Genomic DNA, 22,758 nt, shown 5'->3' with positions numbered 1-22,758 from the left:
GTTGATTTTATATGATTTTTCAAAGTTGAGATTCATATATGATTTAGATTCTGCATTTTGTTATATTACTATGCATCAATATTTGATGTAACTCACATGTTGCTGGTATATATGTTAGAGTGAGGTGCTCAAAATGACACTAGTGACTTTTGCTATACCCCTGAAGAAAAAAGAAGGATTGTTAATACCTGTATTTTTAGCTGTTATTATATAGATTATGATCATATATAAAGACCCATGTGTGCATAATGCAACATGGGTGTTATCTACAAAATTCATGAGGATCTGGAGTCAGAAATTTCTTGTTATGAAAGTTGCTTAGTTAATTACTTGTTCAATAAGCTTTTCCCTCTGATGCGTTGTTTATGCTTGTATGTGCAGGTATCTGACTGTCTCTCCAAACTTTGTGATGGAAAAATATAAAATGGCCAATGCATTAAGTGATTTAGGCACAAAGATTTGGCTTCTTTCTGGTGACGATATAAATATGAGTATAAGAAATAGAGATATGCTTATTTTATCCAGTATGAACAATACAAATGACTTAGGGGCATTGAATTGGAATCAAATTCTTAAAAGATGATTTAATTTGTCTGCTGATTAATGGTGAGTAATGATGACCGTGAACACACCTTAAATCAGCTTCTCACTGTAAGACTCTGAAATCTAGCTTACTTTTTCTGAATCACTTTTAAATGATGTTATTATAGCTATTTTGTTGCTATTCTCGGTTGGCTCTTTGTATGCTTTTGTGGCAGGTTTGTGGTGGTGGATTAAATGAGCCATACGTTGAGCTGAAGAGGCTTGTGAATTCACAAGAAAAGTTGTACCAGATGGCTAGCTAGTTGCATATTTAATATGTTTAGTATTTTTGTAAGGCATAATAGTATAGATAGAGCAGTTGTTGAATTTTGACTATATTCAAATCTTGTATGAATTCTTTTTTATGATAATAATATAAAATTAAATATTTTGGATGATATATAATATTATTATTGTTGGTTTTATCATTTATATTGTTATGTATAAATTAATAGATAACGGAGAAATAGAAATCTAATTACGGTCAAAAACGTTATACATAACGGATTACCAAACGTTATTAATATAAAAAAACCGTTATGTATAGGTGTGTACATAACAGTGAATATTAAACTTTCATGACGGTTTTAAACGTTATGTATAATACTATAGATAACGGATATAATCAGTTACGTATATATAAACAATCGTTATGTATAATAGAATAGATAACGGATATAATACTATAGATAACGGATATAATCCGTTATGTATAATACTATAGATAACGGATATAATCCGTTACGTATATATAAACAATCGTTATGTATAATAGAATAGATAACGGATATAATACTATAGATAACGGATATAATCCGTTATGTATAATAGAATAGATAACGCTTAAATCTCCGTTATAAAAGAAATCCACATACATTACACCATTATATATTACGGATGTTTTCGCACATAGATAACGGATAAAATCCGTTATCTATGAGCGAATTTGGCGTAGTGAATGTTTACTGAAATGGTTTATGTTTGAATTAATGCTCTTAGTTTAAAACCTTAGATAATCTTATGCCGTTTAATCTGTGCCTAGATAATTTATATGCCTTCTATAAATTCTGCATTAGATAATTTTACATGCTTATTCATTTCATGCCTAGGTAAATTTACAGAGCTTATTTAATTTCTGTTTTAGTTTAAGAGTGTGCCTGCGTGAATCTGATTAGAGTGTTTAGGATTTATTGCTTTTTGTGTGTGACACGATTAGGTGCCCTGTTGAATCTTCCTTGAGAGACGACTTGGGTTAGCTTGCCCACTGCAATTGACCTCGTACGATTGCGAGTCAATTCACTAGTGTTTGAGTTGAGTCAAATTTTGGCGCCGTTGCCGGGGAAGATTTTAGGCATTTTTAATTGTGTCACTTTGTTTTCTGTGTTTCTTTCCCTTTTAATTGCGTTTTTATTTTTGACTCGGTATTTTTCCCTCCGGTGCGTTTGATCCGTTTGTTAGTGTTGTGTATGCAGGGTCGCCGAAGTCTGAAAAGAAAGTTGGAGCCCTATAACGACAACATTGATCGAACCAGTAACGTGTTCAGGAGTTGCAGTGAAGAGCTGTTTGGAGATCGTTGGGATAAATTAGAGTCCGGTTCTAGAAGTTCTGTGGAAGAAGATCGCGAACAAGCAAAAAATTCATTTATCAGTCTGGAGGACACGGAGACTCACTCTTTTCATTCTGAAGAGTCTGAAAGTGAGCGTGAAGAAGAAATGGCAGACAATCCCCAAGTCCTTGGAGATTTCGCCCGGCCTGTTATTGGGGCTACGCGATCGGCTATAGTTCTTCCTACTGCAGTGAGGAACTATAGTTTGAAGCCCCATGATGCAAATCTGCTTCCTAATTTCTACGGGTTGCCAAATGAAGACGCATTACAATTCATTCGGGATTTCTGTACTCAAGTACAGACTTTCCCACTGCTGGAAATAACTGAAGATCAGCTGAAGCTCAAGTGCTTCCCCTATGCCCTTAAGGATAGGGCAAGGACATGGCTGTTGTCCTTGCCTCCAAATTCCATCAACACTTGGGGGGAAGCATGTGAGAAGTTTATGATAAAATTCTACCCCAACCATAAGACGCAGGAAATCCGTACACAGATCATGACTTTCATCCAAGGAGCTGACGAGCCTTTTCATGAGGCATGGGAAAGATTCCAAGAATTACTCCGGCAGTGTCCGCAGCATCAGCTGGCTCCTGCAATGCTGAGCCAATTTTTCTATGATGGGTTGATCCACACCTCCCAATTTATGGTGGACAGCACTGCAGGAGGGAACATCGCCAGAAAGACCGCAGCTGAACTTAATCAGATTTTTCAGACACTGGCGGAGAGTTCACAGCAGAAGACCACCCGGGGACGACGGGTGGAGGCAAATGCAGTAGGACCAAATTGCGAGCTGCAAAAGCAGATGGCCACTATGATGAGAGAGTTACAACAGCTCAAGATGAGCAAGGTGGAAAATCCACCCGTCCGAGTGCAGAATGCAGAAGGCTGTGGAATCTGTGGTGATTTTGGCCATGGAGCCAATAATTGTCACAGAATGGGAGAATTTCCACCAGAAGGACAAGCTGAGACTTATGCAGTCCAAGGACACTACAATTCTGGTTGGCGGAATCAAGCTCCTAGCGGGTCAGGGTCAAGCCAAGGAAATCAGTTTCGCAGACCACCGCAGCAGATGGGATATCAGAATCAGCCGCAGTATTTTCCACCTCAACCCATGGGACCTTCATTGGAGGACACGATGCAGTCATTTATGCAAGCTAGCAAGCAAGCAATGGAGGCTCAGAATGCTACCATAAAGCGCCTTGAGATTACAGTCGGGCAACTCACAGGAGCTTTGAATCAGTTGCAGCAATCGCAGCAAACTGAAAACCCACAGCTGCATCAAGCTCATGCTATTGAGCTTGTCGAGGAAGATGCCCAAAGAACCGCGGGGAAGTGGAGGAGTAAAAAGGTGGAAGCTATGAAGATCAATCAACAGCCCAGTCCACCTCTGCCGCAGGATCAGTCCACCCAACCTTTACCGAAGCAAGGAGATCCCGGTAGCTTCATTTTTGACATAGGCTTGGGACGAGCTGGGGAGGTCTCAGGCATGCTTGATTTGGGTGCGGCAGTCAACTTGATGCCGTTTGATTTCTTCGAGAAGCTGGAAAGAAGAGAAAGTGAGCTGAAGTGCACCAACATGAAGATTCAGCTGGCCGATGGCTCGATTAGCAGTCCTCGTGGACTCTTGGAGGATGTAGAAGTCACGGTGAGAGGACTTAAAGTTCTCACAGATTTTGTGGTGCTGGATGCAGGAAAAGGAATAAAAGGAGAAAATGGTCGTCTTGTTCTGCTTGGCCGACCTTTTATGGCTACTACGCAAACTCGCATTAATGTGGGTTCTGGAACTTTGAGTATGGCCGGGGCAGGTGGATCGGTAACATTTTCTGTCTATGATAAAAAGACTGCTATTTCTTCTCCTTATTTGCATAACTGTTCCTTCGTTGAGATTTGTGATTCTGCAGAAAAAACAGATTCTGTGCAGGAAAATTTTGATAATCTGCAGGAGCAAGAATGTTTAATGCAGAAGGATGAGGAAAAGCTGCAGGAGCCTCCCAATATCTTGCAAGTTGAGGAGGCCCGTAAAGAAGAGGAATTGGATAGACAGCACTGCAACGATGGAGTTGTGCAAGGATTGCAGTGCTTATTGCCTTTGGAAAAGAAAGAAGTGGGGAGCACGCGATTTGGCTCCCCAATAAGAATCTTGAAGAGGAGAAATGTGATGAGTTCGGTAAACTCATTAGGAGAACCCGCAGCTGCAATCAAGGAAGGATTGTGTTCTCAAGGATTAAGGCAGCTGGCTCGTAAATGTGATTTTGGTTAACGGGTTTTTTAAAACTAGCGCTGCATGGGAGGCAACCCATGTTTTATTGCTTTCTGTTTGCTTTTGGTTTTCTTTCTGTTTAATGTTTTGTTTTGGGTTCTGTGGTCTGATGCAGGAATTGTTCTTTTGAGAGTGATTTTGTGCGGATGAGAAGAAGTGGATCTCCTGCAGAAGTTAGAAGTTTCTCCTCCCCTATTCTTCCAGGGAAGTGTTTCTACACTTATGCGCTTTATTTTTAAGTGTGGGGGGGAGAGTTTCTGGTAACTGCGGGAAGTTTTATTTATGAGCTTAATTTTGGGGCAAATGGTCCCCTTGCATAAAGTTAATTGTTTGAAATTGAGCTGGTCAGTTTAAAAATTGTGAAGTGATGGTTTCTAATGTGATTTTCGGGTTTGTGACTGATTGGTGGAATTTTGGTTTTTTCGGTTGACATGTTCTGTGTGATGCAAATGATTTATGAGTTTTCTGTTGTAACACTTTTGCAAACTTTTGAGGCGTGATTTGTCCGGTAGATGATAGAAGGAGTGTTGTCATTGTGGTTGCCTACGATCGTATCTATTTGTGTGAAGTTTGTTTTAATTCTGAAAATATTTGACAGCTCTGAGTCTCTGCTCCTCTAGAAAATCTATGAGCATGGGAAACCACGTGAAACAACTTTGGAAGTGCACCCAAAGGGTTTATTTCACGAATACTGGCTTAACTGTTGAATTTAAAGGAATAACTTCGGTTGAAAACACAAAAGTTGTAAAAAGTGAAATGCGCTTAATTGAGATATGGATTATAAAGGCGATCACATTAGGGAATTCACTTCTATCGGAGAACTGGGTCTGATCGAATCTTTTGTTTACATTTGTGTTGCTTCTTCTACTCTGAGTTTTTGCATCATCTAGAATCGTGTGTTGTTGTGAAAAACCTTGAATTATCTGTGAAAGTCTAGTTGGAATTGAGCATCGAGATACCATCTTTTCATTAGTTTTATACTGATTTTTGCTTGAGGACAAGCAAAAGGCTAAGTGTGGGGGGGTGATTTATGCCTTATTGTTATGATTTTCGGGGATTTATAGTTATATAATGGAATCATATTTTATTGATTTTATTAGTAGTTTGTGATGGTGATGTAATGTTTTGCAGGGAGGTTCTAAAAAGAAAAAAAATGTTAAACTCAGACGAATCTGGAGCAAAAAGGAGTCGAGGCGTGCTCACACCCGTCGTCGGGCTGCCCAAGACTCTCGCCCGAGTGCGCATGGCCCGCGCGCCCATCGCCGGGCGCCTGCTCCCCCATCGCCGAGCACCCTTTCCCCTCGGCGAGCCCCAGCGCCGAGGGTCTTCACTCCATCGCCGAGTTCAGCCTCCCATCGCCGAGGAGCAGCCCCCTCGTCGCACGCTCTCGCTCTTCACTCCGCGCCGAGCTGCAGCTCCATCGCCAAGTTCAGCCTCCCATCGCCGAGGAGCAGCCCCCTCGTCGCACGCTCTCGCTCTTCACTCCGCGCCGAGCTGCAGCCCCCTCGCCGATCCAGCCTCCCATCGCTGAGTTTTCAGTTTGCTCGCCCAACTGCTCGCCGAGTTCAGCACCCCCATCGCCGAGCTTCAGCACCCCCATCGGCGAGCACTCCATTCCATCGCCGAGCCGTGCGCTCGAGCGTCATCTCCTCCTCGCCGAGGCCTTCATCTCCTCGCCATCTTCACTCCGCGCCGAGCTACAGCCTCCCATCGCCGAGCTGCAGCCTCCCCTCGCCGATCCAGCCTCTCAGCGCCGAGGCTTGGCCCTGCCTCGCCGAGGCACCTCATTCCCTCGCCCAAGCGAGCCCTCGCCGCGTGCCAAGGCCCTCACCCGTGTGTAACCCAAGCTTCACCCTAATTTAGTCTCTTTTGCTCCAGTTAGAGATTGCCACGTGTCCCGGATGCAGTGTTAAAGAAGCTATTGGCGTGTTTTATTTTTGGATATAAAAAGGGCGAGACTTCTCAATTCTAGGGTTATCAATCAATCATTCATTCTTCCGCTCTCCAAAAAGCGGCAGTTCCATTTCTAGACGCAGTTCATAGTTAGGGTTTCCGGTTTTCTTAGTTAGGTTTATTTTGCGTTGAGAATTTATCCTTACGCCTAGATAATTCGTAGCTAGAGATTTATTTTCAGGATCGGCTTTACTGTAAGTGATTTTATTCTTGTCTAGATAATTAATGTTTACTGAAATGGTTTATGTTTGAATTAATGCTCTTAGTTTAAAACCTTAGATAATCTTATGCCGTTTAATCTGTGCCTAGATAATTTATATGCCTTCTATAAATTCTGCATTAGATAATTTTACATGCTTATTCATTTCATGCCTAGGTAAATTTACAGAGCTTATTTAATTTCTGTTTTAGTTTAAGAGTGTGCCTGCGTGAATCTGATTAGAGTGTTTAGGATTTATTGCTTTTTGTGTGTGACACGATTAGGTGCCCTGTTGAATCTTCCTTGAGAGACGACTTGGGTTAGCTTGCCCACTGCAATTGACCTCGTACGATTGCGAGTCAATTCACTAGTGTTTGAGTTGAGTCAATTAGAAGTGTTGAAATGAGTTCTGTTTGTTTTGCCGAGTGCTGCTGAGTTTTAGCTCTGCTCTGGCAGAGAGTTAGGGATTCCGCTGACAAAGTGATTCCGCGGACGAAGTGATCCCTCTGACGTTGTAACTGACGCGTTAAGAAGAGAGAATCAGGGAGAGTTAAGATTTTCCCCTTACTCGAGAAGTGAATCTAATCAAGGAATTCGAGAAGATGAATTTGAAGGTAATAATACCCCCGCAAAGTACTGAGCATTACACCAGACTCACGACCGAGGAGCTCTGCTCTACCAATAGAGCCTATGTGTTGAGCGGTCTTTGTTTTAGACAGAGCTGACGCCGATTCCTCTGCTCTGACAGAGAAATCTCGATTCCTCTGCTCTGGCAGAGAAGGATGAGAAGATGAGAAGGTGGAAAGATTTCGAATAAAGTTTCGAACCGAGAGAGAGTAGAGAATTATTAAGATGCGGCATAATGCCATTTTGTTTAAGAAAAGAGACTGAGCGTGCCTGATAAAGAAGAGCTGAAGAATGGAATCATGAGTGAATCCATACCTTTATGAGTTATAGTAGTGTCGAGACACTGCAGAGAGTACTACGGTACAGAGATATGAGATTTTTATTAAGATGAGATGGAGTTATGATGATAAATAGAGATATTGAGCATTAGAGTTACACTTTTGATGAGACTAGAGCGCTGAGATATAAACATAAGGATAGGACGAGATAAGATTTCTGCGCCAGAGCGGAAGCCATTTCTCTGACGTTTCATTCCGCTGCTCTGGCATCCGATTCCTCTGGCTTTACGAATTCGCTGCTCTGACAGAGAAAGTATGATTACGTGCCAAGACTGAAACGACGTTTTGAATAGAGATGAGAAGTGAGACCACATACCATGAGTTATGATATCGATTAGCAAAATTGAGAGAAGGAAATTCGATAGTTGAGTAATCACTGATAGATTCTTTTGACGTTAGAAATTATGTTCATGTGAGTTTTCCCTATCTCGGGGAGCGTGTTAGTTCGAGTTATAGAAAGACTCAAACCGAGATATATATTTATATATATATATATAGGACCTTACGATGTATTAGAAGGAGTAGGCCAAGTGGCCTATAATTAGCGTTGCTTCCGAGCTTCGCGAACGTTCAAGACGTTTTTCCATGTTTCTCAACTTAGAAAGTAGGTGTTTGTTTCAAAACACGTCGCCCAGGAAGAAGAGTCCCTGGAACCAGTTTTGAGCTACGAAGAGAGAGACCTGATGCTATACTGGACCAGAAGATCCAACAATTGAGGAGCAAGTCGATTCCTTTGGTGAAAATCCAATGGAGACATCACGGTCAAGGAGAGTCAACATGGGAACGTGAAGAAAAGATGATTGTAAACAGATGTTTAAAGCAACAGTTACAAAATAGCCAATTTCCAATAACCTCGAATGGCTACGGAGCACAAAATTCTAGATGACTAAAAAGCGAAGAAATTGATAGTCACATTTGATGGACTACTTGGAATTAGCGGGAATGTATTCCCCCAGAGCTTGAAGAGAAGATGAAAGAGAAGTACCCAGAGCTTTATCCCGGAGATGAATAACTCAAATTTCGGGACGAAATTTCTTTTAAGGGGGGTAGGATGTAACACCCCGTACCTTTCCTTATGATAAGAGATAGTGTTTCAACACTATTGAGGATACTGAGATGTCGAGATGCGAGATTATGAGTTATGAGTGGACAAACTCATGATGGAGTTAGAGTGATGAGATTTGAGAAACGAGTTGAGTTAGAGATGCTGATTGAATTGAGTTGAGATTTTACTTCCGACTACCGGGAATAGAATTACCGGATACCGAGTTATCGGAGTTTGACTGTCCTATTAAGAAAATAGGAATAATGAGTTTGACATAGAGTCGAGGAAGAGAGGGAGAGAACCCTTGAGTTATCGATGGATGGTAATATGAGTAAGATGGAGACGTTGATTGATTTTTGAGATGAGATGAAAGACGAGAGATGGAGTCGAGGTAGTGACTGAGAGTCACTATAAAGAGGATTAAGCTAAGAGTGATGATTAGATAAATGACGAGTGATGATTCGTTTTAATGTGATAGCCTTGTGAGCTATTTGATTGACGTTATGTGATTTTTTTGATATGTGTGCACTTATATTTGTGTCTGTATGATTTTCAAAATTTAGCACACATGATTTATATTACCGCCGCACACTTCTACACTCACAATCAATATTTTAAGCCCTTTCTCACATGTGGATAATTGGCGGATGAGACTTGCTGCTAAGGGGGAGACAAAATACTGTTGAGCATTTAATGCTTCTTATCTTAAGGAATAAGAATCTTGCTAAAACCGAAGAGCTTCTCTCTCTTTCCGTCATTCTCATCATTTTCGGCTCTTCACCTTCTTCTCTCTCCCTTACGCCATTCTTTCTCTCCTCCATTGGAGACTAAGCTCAAGCTTCTAAAGACATAACTATGATGAAATCCTCCACTAAATCAAGCCCTTAAACACTTTCTATTCTTGATTCAAGAAGATTAGTGGAGTTTGATGCTTGAAAAATAGAGAGAAGATTTTCTTTTCCTCGAAACTACTTGAGTAAGTGTTTGAATCCTTTGGGATCTAGACTTTTTATGTGATATATGTGCTTAGAAGGATGACTGAAGCATGAGAAACTCCCCCTTCACTTTTTCGTCATTTTCGAAAATTAGGGTTCATGCCCTTTAAAAATCTTTCTGATTCTTTTCTAAAAATGGGGTGAGAAATGAGTTATATGTGATGAGATGTATGTTATACGTGATGATTTGAAGTGATTAAGAGGTGTTTTTCAAAATTGAGTCTTGAGCATGAGTTTTTACAAAATTTGGTTTGATATAAGAAATAGGGGAAAAATCTGTAAGTTATGTCTTAATGATGTTTTGACGATGAGCATGAATAGATGAAAGGATTAACATGATGTTTGATGATTTCTGGGTATGAAAAGTCGATGAAGTTTAGAGTTACTCTTGTTCGCTTTGTTCTGCCTTGAGTCCCGTTCTGCTCTGCCAAGTTGAGATCCCGCTGGCATGCCAGAGAAGTCGTTTCCCCGCTGGCATGCCAGAGAATTCATTTTCCCCAGATATGCCAGCGAGTTCTTTTCTCCGCTGCCCTGCCAGCGAGTCCATTCCTCTGGCGACAGAGAGTTCGCCATTCCTCTGGCGACAGAGAGTTCAACATTCCTCTGGCATAGCAGAGAGTTCGTGATTCCTCTGACGATCGATTCCTCTGACGATCGATTCCTCTAATGTTTGATTCCTCTGACGATCGATTCCTCTGACGATCGATTCCTCTGACGATCGATTCCTCTGATGTTTGACTCCTCTGATGTTAGATTTCTCTGATGATCGATTCCTCCGACGAAGTCATTCCTCTGACTGATGATTTCTCTGGCGAGCATTCCTCTGCTTTGGCGAATATTTCTTCTCTGCTCTGCCAAGCTAGTCTGCTCTGCTCTGCTGAGTTCTTTCCCCCCTGACCACCGAGCATTTCTCTGCTCTGGTCTCCGAGTCAGACTTATGTTTGTTTGTTGTGATGTGTTATGTGAAGTTGTATGCTTATGTGATTATGTGTACCTATGTGCTTGACTGCTATGAGTATGGTCCGAGTTGAGAGTTAAATCGAGAATAAGACGTGTGAATCCTTAGAAGTTGAGTATACCTAAGGAATTAGTTTTACTGGGTAAACAGACGTTGAGTGAGAAGTTATCGATGAAACGAGATTGGATTTTAGTATTGAGATCTAACTGAGGTTTGTTTTATCACATGAACTTTCGTGATGATGTTTGATGACTCATGAAGACCCGAGCGAGACGAAGAAGTAAGTCACCTGTTCCTATCCAAGCTTAAGCGAAGGACTCCAGGTGGGCAATATTTTGAGTATACAGTTTATGAGCTTTTCTAAACTGTTTTAAATGATGATAAGATTATGAGATGTTTTGATGCTTTGAGTTAAATGATGTTTATGAACTGTTTGACTTGCCAAATTTTTTTGATGTTAAGCTTGTATGCTACCCTCTACTGATGAGACGAATTCGGTCCTGCCACAAGCGGGATTTTGTGCACAGAGGTGACTGTGAGCCGTCTTCGGGTCGGCCGGTCACGGTACTTGAGAGGGAGGCCTACTTCTCAGTACCGATAATAATGATGATGTTGTAGACGTGGTACATACATGATGAATATTTTGACTGCAGTCGTTTACTTATGATGTTATGTTTATGAAAACTGCATGCACAGATTCTTTGATGATAACTTATTTCTGTGTATTGCTGATGATATGGCAAGTTTTCAAACATATAGCTCTAAGAGCGCCTTTGATGTTTTTCCGGCGTTTGCCCACTGAGTATTATTACTCACGCCCTGCATATATTTCTAAATGTGCAGGTTAAGCTTTGGAGCGAGATTGGACTGGTGCTGGTGGGGATGGTTTCGATGATGAAGTTCCTTGCTGATTTCCTTTGATGTTAGAGTCTTAAGGATAATGAACCTTGTTTTCCCTCTGATATTGATAAAACTTTAGAGAGATGGTGTATTATTTCTTTCTAATCAAACAATATACTCGCGATTATATGTCTTCATACATATAATTGTTACACCTTTTGCTGTGTTACTCTTGATGTTAGGCTTCCTTATGGAAAATAAGGGATACCTACTTTGCTTTTCTTCTTGAAATTCCTGATATTCATGAAGTTATACTGATGTTGATATATATACCTTTGAGCCAGATTATGATACTTTGCCTTGGTATATTTTTGATGCGAGCTTCCGCTGATGTCAATTTAAGTCTTATGGTTCTTTATTCATTTATTTTAGTCGTATCGATACTCGTACCCCGCTATTACTAGCGTAGGGATTTCGGGCTGCGACATACAAAGCCAAAAATCAGCCACTGCTGATTACATACATTGTCTTAGAACTTAGGCAAATATTGTATATCCAAAGCCTAGGTGAAACTGACTGCAAAGAACTTGTTCTTTGTTTCTTTGTGGTTTAGTTGGCAAGTTTTCAAACCTCTCTTCAACTAATCGAATTGAGTGTTTGTGTTGAAAAGGAGTTCAGACCAGTGTTCTGTCTCCGTCAGATCTTAGTGCCCAGTGTGCGCTAGGAGTGAGAAATCCAACCCAGTGTGTTGGTACTGAAGATAGGATGTTCAGTCGTCTCAGTTTGTGTGCACTCGCAAGCACACATTCAGGTTTGCTGTGCACCCGTAAGCACATTCATCTGTTTACAGTGCACCCATAAGCACTTGCCCAGTGAAGTTGTTGGTCTGATCAACCGACCGTGGATGTAGGAAGTGTTTTCCGAACCACGTAAAATCCTTGTGTTATTTACAGCTTTCAGTACTTGCATTCTTACTTGTGCTCTTACCTTCATAAACTTAAAACTGATTAATCGTAAAGAGAAACTTAACGATTGACAACGTGATTAATATCACAGGCTATTTCGAAACAAAAGTTTTCTGCTGCATGTGTTATCAGTCTAACTGATCTATCTTCTGATAGTCAGTAAGATTCATAACATATCTCTGTTTATCAAACTCGACTGAAGCCTTACGTGTATCAGTTAAAGTCTTTGACTTAACTGATAACTCCTTATTGAAGAGTATTCAGTATCAGTCGTCATCCCTATTTTGTCAAAACTCTTTTCAGTAAACAGGTTGAGTCAATTCGTATTTGAAGTTTTGTTCTTACTTCTTAAAAATAGCCCATAGGTGTATTCCCCCCGATACACCTATTCGAGACCCTCCGGACCTAACAATTGGTATCAGAGCAGGTTGTTCGCAAGAACAATTTTGCTTCGATCAGGTTCTACAGAACTAGATCATTTTCCTCAAAGGTCTCGAAAACCTCTCTTTTTCAAAAAGAGCTTACTGATTTTCTTATCTGTTGTATTCTAAAGCTTCCTCACCGCCCAACATTGCCGAATGTGGGAAGTCATCACCAAATGACCCATCATCATCACGGAGGTGATCAAAAGAATTCCTCTAGACAAGACTAGAGATTATTTTGATGAAGTCCAGATCAAATCAAAGGCTGACTTCACCACAGAAGAAATGATGCAACATAAGCTCGACAACCTCGCCAAAAGCATCATCTCCGGCATAGTTCCAGACAAGCACGTCACCGAGATCATCAAGTGCAGAACTGCAAAGGAGATGTGGGACATTCTTGAAGGAATATGCATCGGATCAGAGGAGATAAAGGAGAACAAGTTATCAATAGCTTGTCCAAAATTCGACTCATTCCTCATGCTAAAAAATAAATCAGTCGACGAGATGGAACTCGGATTCAACCAGATCCTGAACGAAGTTCAATCCATCTCTAAGGACAAGTACACTCAATGAGAGATCAACCTAAAGATTCTACGAGCACTTCCGTGAGAAGATTGGCAGATCTACGCAGTTGCTTATCAGAACAAGTCAGGATTCAATCAGCTCCCAACGAACAAGATTTTTTTTATCTCGTGGCGAATGAGTTCGACATCCAGAGAAACCATGAGACAAAGAAAGCTGGAGGATCAGACGAAGATCCTCCATCAGCCTCAAAAGGAGCGGCGTTGAAAGTTTCAGCAAAAGAAAACAAGAAGCAGTCAAAGGAACAAGCGGAACTCAAACCAGAAGACTTCTTCAGTCAATATGCTCTATTGACTGAAAGATTCAACAAGATGGAATCTAAGTTCTGCAAGTACAGGAAGTTCCACAAGCAGCACTACAAAGGAAAAGAAAGATAAAGCAAGTCCAGATATTCCACTGACAGAAGCGGAGAAAGAAAGTAAACCGCTATTGATCTAAAAGATGTGGAATGCTATAGATGCAAGAAGAAAGGGCACTATCGGTCTGAATGCCCTGAAGTGTCGCAGTCCGAGCGCAAAGAGATGAAAGCTAAGAGAGAACGCAAATATGCGAACAAGAAAGCTATGGTTGCTGATGATGCATCAGAATCATCTGTCTTCAACTCCACCAGCTCAGATGATGAGAGCCAAGCCCTCATGGCCAACGACACCGAAAGCGTGGTCGACAACAGCTACGACAACGAAATGAATGGGCCAGAGGTAAACTCTTACTCAAAAACTCATTTTGCTAATAACTCCTTGTTGTTTACAGGAGACTACTCAGAATTTGGAGATAGCTCAGTCGATGAAATTGAAGAGTACGATCAGCTCATGACTGATCACTATCAGTTAAGGAAAATGTTCGAAGATCTTCTCATGCAGAATCAGAAAATGGAAATGGAGATCAATGAAGAACGAATCAAGAATCAGACGATCATCTGCTTTCCAGATGAAACCTCTCTTGATGGATTGATCAAGGAGAACAGTCGACTGGAAGAAAAGCTCAGAATTTCTACATCAGAATGTGACAGAGCATCTCATGAAATCAAGAGGCTCAATCAAAAATTGGAGGAAACAGTCTTTATGATGAAATCTCCCATGATGACTAACTTTTCTTCAAAAGCTCTTGTGGAAAATATCGGAGGAAAGGTGGCTCCTGCCGATAAAGGAAAGAATATCATGATCAAGGAAGTAACTGACACTTATGAAGACAACACTTCAGAAGAGTCTAGGGATCATGATATGGAAGAAATTCAAAAGCAAAAACTGATGGAAAGAAGAAATGTTCCTCGTCCTCAAAGCTACAGACAAGCTAAGGAAGCCCCCAACCAGTTCATCCTTCTAAGAAGACTGGAAAGCATATTTCAGTCAAAATATAGGGAAGGAACATCGGGACTAAAACAGAGTCTTCCTCACCAGTCCAGGGGGAAGAACAACATAAGCAATCAGAAACTGAAATCAGTTCAGTTCCGAAGATAACAGCAACCATGGAGTCAAATCTGTGATAAGTCCAGACGAGCCAAAGGTCATCCACAACAGTGTGCAACTGGACATCATAAGACTCATGTTCCACAACATCAGTCAAGACTCCATCAGTCGAGGATAACTCACACATCTCAAATGAGACCCTCATTGGAGCAAAGGAGACCTCAATACTGCACCAGACAAAGCTTCTACAAACGCTAGGCTTCTAAGAGGAAAGGTCAACGGAAGAAAGCACCGAACCCTCTACAGTTTTGGTGTGGGGACCAGGAAAAGAAGAGGATACTAAAAATCTTCAGTATCAGAAGATCAGTCAAAGGTCTGAAGATCCGATTGGAGTTACTACAGATGGCATCAGTGTTGGATTTGTATACTGAAAGCAAGAACGTTTTATGCTTGTATACAATGATTCCTGTGTTCACTATTTAATCTCCTATCTGATTGTGTTCATGATTGCATATGTGTGTTCTTTATCTCTATATAAGTAGATTATATGGTGTGTTGTAGATCACAGAAGACCATATAATTAGAATAACCTTAAGAGATATAAAATGATCACAGCCGAAATGACTCTAGGACGAGTCGTTGGTTTAGGCTGCAGTATAGATGGAAGGAGTTTATCTTGACTACTTGTCTATACTGGTACGTCATAACGTATTGATAGGATCACAGTGAGATGTATTCTTCTATCTGACATAAGTGAATAATCAAGATCTCGGTGACTTAATAAAATCTTAATACTAATAAGATTTCAAATATATATGTTGAATCATATATCACTTTGACTTACTATGGGTGAGAGTTATATAGTAACTTGAGTACTCTGTATCTTGGGTGATAGCGGTTAATATATGATATTTGATTATCTATATTAGTACCCGTATCCGGTATAGGATAATGACATCCCCTTAAGGAGCTCAATAAGGTTTATTGCGTTAAACCCTGCAGGTTGATTAAGTTCAGACGCAATAATAAGTTTTGACTGGTACTGCTTAAGGATTACAAAGAGATTAATTAATTTAAACTGTCCGAGCTCTAATTAATTAATGGATGTCAGATATTTTAAATACGGAGATTTAATAAGTCTAAATACAAGCCCCGACTCATCATCGGCAATAAAGGGGTAAGTCAGTATTGATTCTCTAGTGGAATGAATTAATACTTATGAATTAATTATGATATGGGTTGATCATAGAAATTAATTCATTATAGGCCCATCTTTATTCCTTGTATCTGGTCCCTGGACTAGCCCAAAGTCTCCTATACCCTAGTAGGAGAATTTTCGCCCATCAAAGTTATAGGTGCCCTAGGACTGTATTTTGTATTTAAATACAGCTGTCTACTCTCAGAAAGACACACACGATATTTAGGGTTTCGAGAGAGCAGCAGAGGGGCGCCAACTTTGAGAAGGCCGATTTCTCCTTGGGAACTCTCACAGCTCGTTGTCCATCCAACGGTGAAAGTTGAGCGGGATACAGTTTAGAAGATTAGAACTGGAGTCTTTCAACTCAATAATCAACAGCCTCTGCATACAATTCTCAAGTAAGTGTTTCTAACTCCAATGTGCAGCACTTAAATTCATATGAACATGTTAGGGATTAATCGTTGTATGGTGAATTAAGATATCCGAGAAACGATCCTATTGGAGCTATAATCCTTCAATCAGTCAAGGGGGAACTCCGACGGTCGAAGAACTAGTTGAACCTACTGCAGCAACATCAGTTCAACACTTCCCTGCTCGAGAAACTTTTGAAGGACTCAGAACCATTCTAACTGAAGAACCTCCACCCTCGCCAGAAGAAATCAAGAAGTATCGACGATAGTTTGAACTCCACTCAAAGGAGAACATCATTAGAGAACCATCAGACGGTGTGAAGACTCGAAAATCAATATGTAACCTCGTCTACGATATAAACCAAAACTGCATCAATGAAGACAAGAACTTCAGCTGTTTCTTATCATCTACAGAGCCCAAGGACATTGAAGAAGCTCTAAAGTCTACTCAATGGATCATCGCAATGCAAGAAGAACTCAATGAATTCAATCGGAATTCAGTTTGGGAACTGGTGGATCGAACAGACGATGCAAAAGTGATTGGTTTGAAATAGATTTTTAAAAATAAGAAAGACGAAGAAGGTCACGTGGTGAGAAACAAGTAAGGCTAGTAGCCAACGGGTACAGTCAAGAAGAAGGAATCGACTACGATGACAGCTTTGCACCTATTGCAAGACTGGAAGCAGTCAGGCTCTTCTTAGCCTTCGCCACTCACAAAGGATTCGAAGTACACCAAATGGATATGAAGTGCGCATTTCTCAATGGAGTGCTCACCGATGAAGTCTATGTGGAACAACCTCCGGGTTTTGAGGTTGCTGGACCAGAAAAGGTGTACAAGCTGAAGAAAGCGCTCTATGGATTGAAATAAGCTCCAAGAGCATGGTATGATACTCTTTCTGAGTATCTAGTAGAACAAGGATTCAAGAAATGATCTGTTGACATAACCCTGTTCACTCTAAAAGAAGGAGAAGATCTCCTACTTGTTCAAATTTATGTCGATGACATATTCTTCGGATCCAAATCTGAACGGATGTGCAAGAAGTTTGTTGACATTATGACTAAGAAGTTTCAGATATCCATGATGGGAGAAATTAATTTCTTTCTTAGACTACAAGTCAAGCAGACCAGCGAAGGAATACTGATTAATCAGTCGAAGTACGCCAAGGAACTGATCGCCAAGTTTGGTATTCAGCACATGAAATCAGTCAAGATTCCAGTGAACACAAATTGGAAGGTAGATCCAGGATCGGAAGGAAAATCTGTATCTTCAACCAAATACAGAGAAATCATTGGGTCATTACTGTATTTAACTACTAGCAGACCAGATATCGCGTATGCAGTCGGGGTTTGTACAAGATATCAGTCAGATCCAAATGAAGCTCATATGGATGCAGCAAAACGAATTTTACGATATCTCAAAGGCACACCCAACTTAGGATTTTGGTATCCAGCTGACGACGACTTCAAGCTCTCCGGATACTCAGACTCTGATTTTGCAGGATGCAAAATTGATCGCAAATCAACTTCGGGAACTTGTCAATTCCTAGGCAACAAACTTATCTCTTGGTTTTCAAAGAAACAGACTTCAGTCGCCACTTCCACAACTGAAGCTGAATATGTTGCTGCGGGAAGCTGTTGTTCACAACTCCTAGGGCTAGTCCAACAACTCAAGGACTATGGGATCGAAGAAAATGAAGTCCCAATCTTTTGCGATAGCTCCAGTGCTATTGCAATCTCACATAATCCAGTTCATCACACAAGAGTCAAGCATATTGCAATCCGACATCACTTCATTCGTGATCATGTGGAAAAGAATAATGTCTCTGTTGAATGGATTCCAACCGCAGTTCAGAGAGCAGACTTGCTGACCAAAGCTCTGCCTGAAGATAGGTTCAACGATCTTTGTGGAAGGATCGGCCTCATCAATCCTGAAGAATGATGATGTGTTTAAAGAACTCAACAGCAGTCACGATGACTGTTGCTCAGCCAACTGGTGCTCCTCAACTGCTGACGTGGAAATCAAAAAAGATGAGTCTTCATCTGAAGGGGAACTTATTCTTATAAGTCAACCAGAAACAGTGGTATCGACTGAATACAATGTTCAGTCGATCAGTAAGTATCTTCAACTTACCCTGTGAAAATCAGTTAATTCAGTTATGAGTCTTTGATAGTCTTCAAAAATCTTTCTCTAACTGATCAGTTTGTTTCAAAATACATTAATCGATTGTTGGAAAATGAAATATCCGTGAAGGGCAAGTACTTTTAAGAAGATTTAAAAATTGCTTTAACTTGTCCTGATCCTTTACTTAAACTATTTCCAACCTTTTTGCCTCTGAAATAAAAATCTTGAAAATCCCATTGATTTGACAAAATGCAATGATTTTTCTTACCTTTTGAAGCTTCCGTCCTCTGCACTGACGGCAGACATGAAATTTTTCTTCAAAAAGATTTTAGGCACCTTTTTCGAAAAACTTTTTCATCTTCTGTCTTGGAAATATAGTCTATATATGCCTCGATGTCTTCAATTATTTTCTTCATCAACTAACATCTCTCCATAGCATTCTCTTTGAGAATTTCATACTTTCAAAAGTTGCAGAAGAATTTCGTTCCGACCAAGGAGAGTTCAATGACAACGAAGTCATGGCGTGGAAAAATAACGCTCACACACTTGGTCTTCACAGAACCCTTCCACTGGATCTCAACGTCTCTCCGACGTCAAGCTTATTTCTACCCTCACTTATATCCAGCGACACGAGTGTCTTCCCTCCTAATGCCTGGCGCCAAGAAGCTTCTAAGCTTCAGGAGGTTATCAAGCTTATTTTACGTATCTTGCTCACCTCCATGGCATGCAACAACAACGAGCTCTCTCTCGTTGTCTGTCGGCATCACCAGCCGCACATGGTCCTTTCTTCAAAGACCTCATGCCGGTAAATCGACAGTGTTAGTCCTCACGACTGTCACTGATTCGATTTTTCCTTCTCACACCCCTCTTCTGTACTCTCCCTCTTTCTCCAACCTAGTCCCCTCTCTCTTCTTCATAAGCCTCTCCTCCTCCCTCTAAGGCAGCCTCATTCACCTCTAAGGCAGCCTCGTTCACCTCTCCATTTCCTTCACTTCTCCGTCTTCTTTCTCATCTCCCTTTCCACTGGCGTCTTCCTCTTCTGCATCTCTGGACATCCTTTTCTCGAATCCTCTCACTAGTTTTTGAGACTAGGAGTTGGGTACCATCTGATCATAGCTTTCATCATCAGCTCTCTTTTTTATGTTGCCAAAAAGGGGAAAAGTAGAAGTCAGAGAAAAACCTTCTCAAAGTTGGTTCTCTGCATCTTCTCGAAAGACTGAAGATGGTAAAGCAAAAGGATCACCAGAAGTTTTAAGGATGACGTTCCAGTAAGACCTCAAGTCAATGGAAAATAAGTGTGAAATGAACAAGCTTAGGAACATGAAGATGAAGATGAAGATCAAAGAAGTTCAAGGCGCAAACAAGCAGACTGCTGGAGTCCATAGGTTTCCATATGTTTTTCTTTGTTGTTTTTACTCCCTTGTATGTCTTGCTCTGTACCTCAATTGATTTCTCATCAGTTATTTTAATGCTGAAGACAATAACTTTTTGTCCAGGCTCTGATTAATGCTTTTATGTTTTGCCTTCGTTCAGTCTCTTTGAACTGTTGTGTTCTTCCTTCAAAGTGAAAGTTTTAGGTTCTATTGTTAAGGGGGAATAATATTCACCCTGTTTAATAACTTGTGCTTTGAGTTCAGTCTTTTTCTTGCTTAGAACTATTGTGTGGTTTTGGCATCAACAAAAAGGGGAAAATTATTGGGAACTTAATGAAATATCATAATCCTAGTTTTGATGATACCAAAATCAATAGGTTTCAATTGTAATAGACTAGAACTGTTCGAACTCAAGTGTTAGAGTTCTTTCTCTAGTTTAGTTGTTGTTCTGAAGACCGAAGAACGAATGACTGAAGACTGAAGATGCCGACTGATGTAACGATTAAGGCAAAGTCAAATATTGACATTTGACTTATCAGTCGAAGGATCAGTTTCGGCTGATTACTTAATGCGCGCCACGTGGATTCAGCGGACTGATACTAAAGTCATGTATCAGTTAAACATTCTTCCTTGGACTGAATCTCCAACATTCAAAGGAAGCCACACACTCCAGAAGTACAGCCGCATTAAATGCAGAGATTTTAGGATCGTCCTTTCTCTACAAAGGCCATTCCTTTTTGGTGATTACTTTTTCAGAGATGTCGCATCTCCTGCTCTTCAAAGTTGTCGTTCTCACCAAACAAGGAACCTCAAAGATTGAAGCCTCAGCCCAAGTTCAAATTACTTTCTAACGGAAGAAATCTTGAAGACAATCTCTGCGAACGGATCTATTCAAGACGTCTCCAATAAATAGCACTCGAGGATCACTTCAATCTTCACTAATTCAACGACATAAGCTGAAATGCTGCCGAATTCGTTACTCAGCAAAATCAAGCCTCCCCAAAGTTTGAATCGAAGAAGAGAATCACAAAGCCAAAAATCAGTCATTGCTGATTACATACATTCTCTTAGAACTTAGGCAAATATTGTGTATCCAAAGCCTAGGTGAAACTGACTGCAAAGAACTTGTTCTTTGTGGTTTAGTTGGCAAGTTTTCAAACCTCTCTTCAACTAATCGAATTGAGTGTTTGTGTCGAAAAGAAATTCAGACCAGTGTTCTGTCTCCGTGAGATATTAGTGCCCAGTATGCGCTAGGAGTGAGAAATCCAACCCAGTGTGTTGGTACTGAAGATAGGATCTTCAGTCGTCTCGGTTTGTGTGCACCCGCAAGCACACGTTCAGGTTTGTTGTGCACCCGTAAGCCCTTGCCCAGTGAAGTTGTTGGTCTGATCAACCGACCGTGGATGTAGGAAGTGTTTTCCGAATCACGTAAAAATCCTTGTGTTATTTACAGCTTTCAGTACTTACATTCTTACTTTTGCTCTTACCTTCATAAACTGAAAATTGATTAATCGTAAAGAGAAACTTAACGATTGACAACGTGATTAATATCACAGGCTATTTCGAATCAAAAATTTTCCGCTGCGTGTGTTATCAGTCTAATTGATCTATCTTCTGATAGTCAGTAAGATTCATAACATATCTCTGTTTATCAAACTCGACTGAAGCCTTACGTGTATCAGTTAAAGTCTTTGACTTAACTGATAACTCCTTACTGAAGAGTATTCAGTATCAGTCGTCATCCTTGTTTTGTCAAAACTCTTTTCAGTAAACAGGTTGAGTCAGTTTGTATTTGAAGTTTCGTTCTTACTTCTTAAAAATAGCCCATAGGTGTATTCCTTCCTCCCCCCATACACCTATTCGAGACCCTCTGGACCTAACAAGGTGGAAACTAGGGTTTTTGATGAAGTTTCCCCAAATTCGAAGAGAGCGAAATAGAGAGCAAGAGAGAGGTGCCCGATTTTTACCTTTTTTATGATTAAGTAACTTTAAAATACAAGAGTTAATTAAGAAGTAAATAAGCCATAATTATTTATGATAAAGGAAACAGGTCATTATTTGTGAGACAACCGAAAGAGAAAAACAGGCCATTGTTTATGGGACGGATGGAGTATTTATTTATTTCAGGGAACATTTATACACAACAATACTTCACAGATAAGTCTGAATTTACTGTACATAATACAATTTCTATTTAATTTTGCATGGACATGTGGATAACATTTATATTGAAGTCCATAGTTCAATAAAATAAAACTCAAATTTTCTTAAACAAAATTAAAGGAAGATCTAATGTTTTATTTATATATTTTCATTGATCATTTTTTTTATATAAAATAACAAGTAAATAATAATTAAATTTAAAAACTACGTTATGATGAACTTAAATAAGCTTAAAACCTTTAACTCAAACATTAATCACTCAGTCATAGGCCAATACACACATGAACTTAAGCTTAAAACATTTAACTCAAACATTAATCGCTCAATAATAGGATAATACACACGTCAAATTTTTTATTTTGATTTCATAAAATTTGGGTTCCATATCATACTGATAATATTATACTCTATGTTTTACGGTGATAGAGATGACTCTGTACTCTACTTACCTTGTTGGGCAGGCTATTTATATATATACCTATTTCAAGATTATAGGCTAGGTGGCTTTATTATTCAACTTTTTCTCTAATTAAAACCCATCCCGGCCTATTCAAGATTATATGCTAGATGGGTTTATTATTCAACTTTTTCTCTATAACCGAATAAATATTACAATATTTAGTTGTGAAGACATAAATTTTTAAAGATTGTGTTGTGGTGAAGAATCGAATTTAAAACGTCTGACTTCAAATATTAATCACTCTACCACTGCAC

Source organism: Salvia miltiorrhiza, chromosome 2 (assembly GCF_028751815.1).
Source record: "Salvia miltiorrhiza cultivar Shanhuang (shh) chromosome 2, IMPLAD_Smil_shh, whole genome shotgun sequence".
Lineage (NCBI taxonomy): Eukaryota > Viridiplantae > Streptophyta > Magnoliopsida > Lamiales > Lamiaceae > Salvia > Salvia miltiorrhiza.
This window is presented reverse-complemented; position numbering follows the sequence as displayed.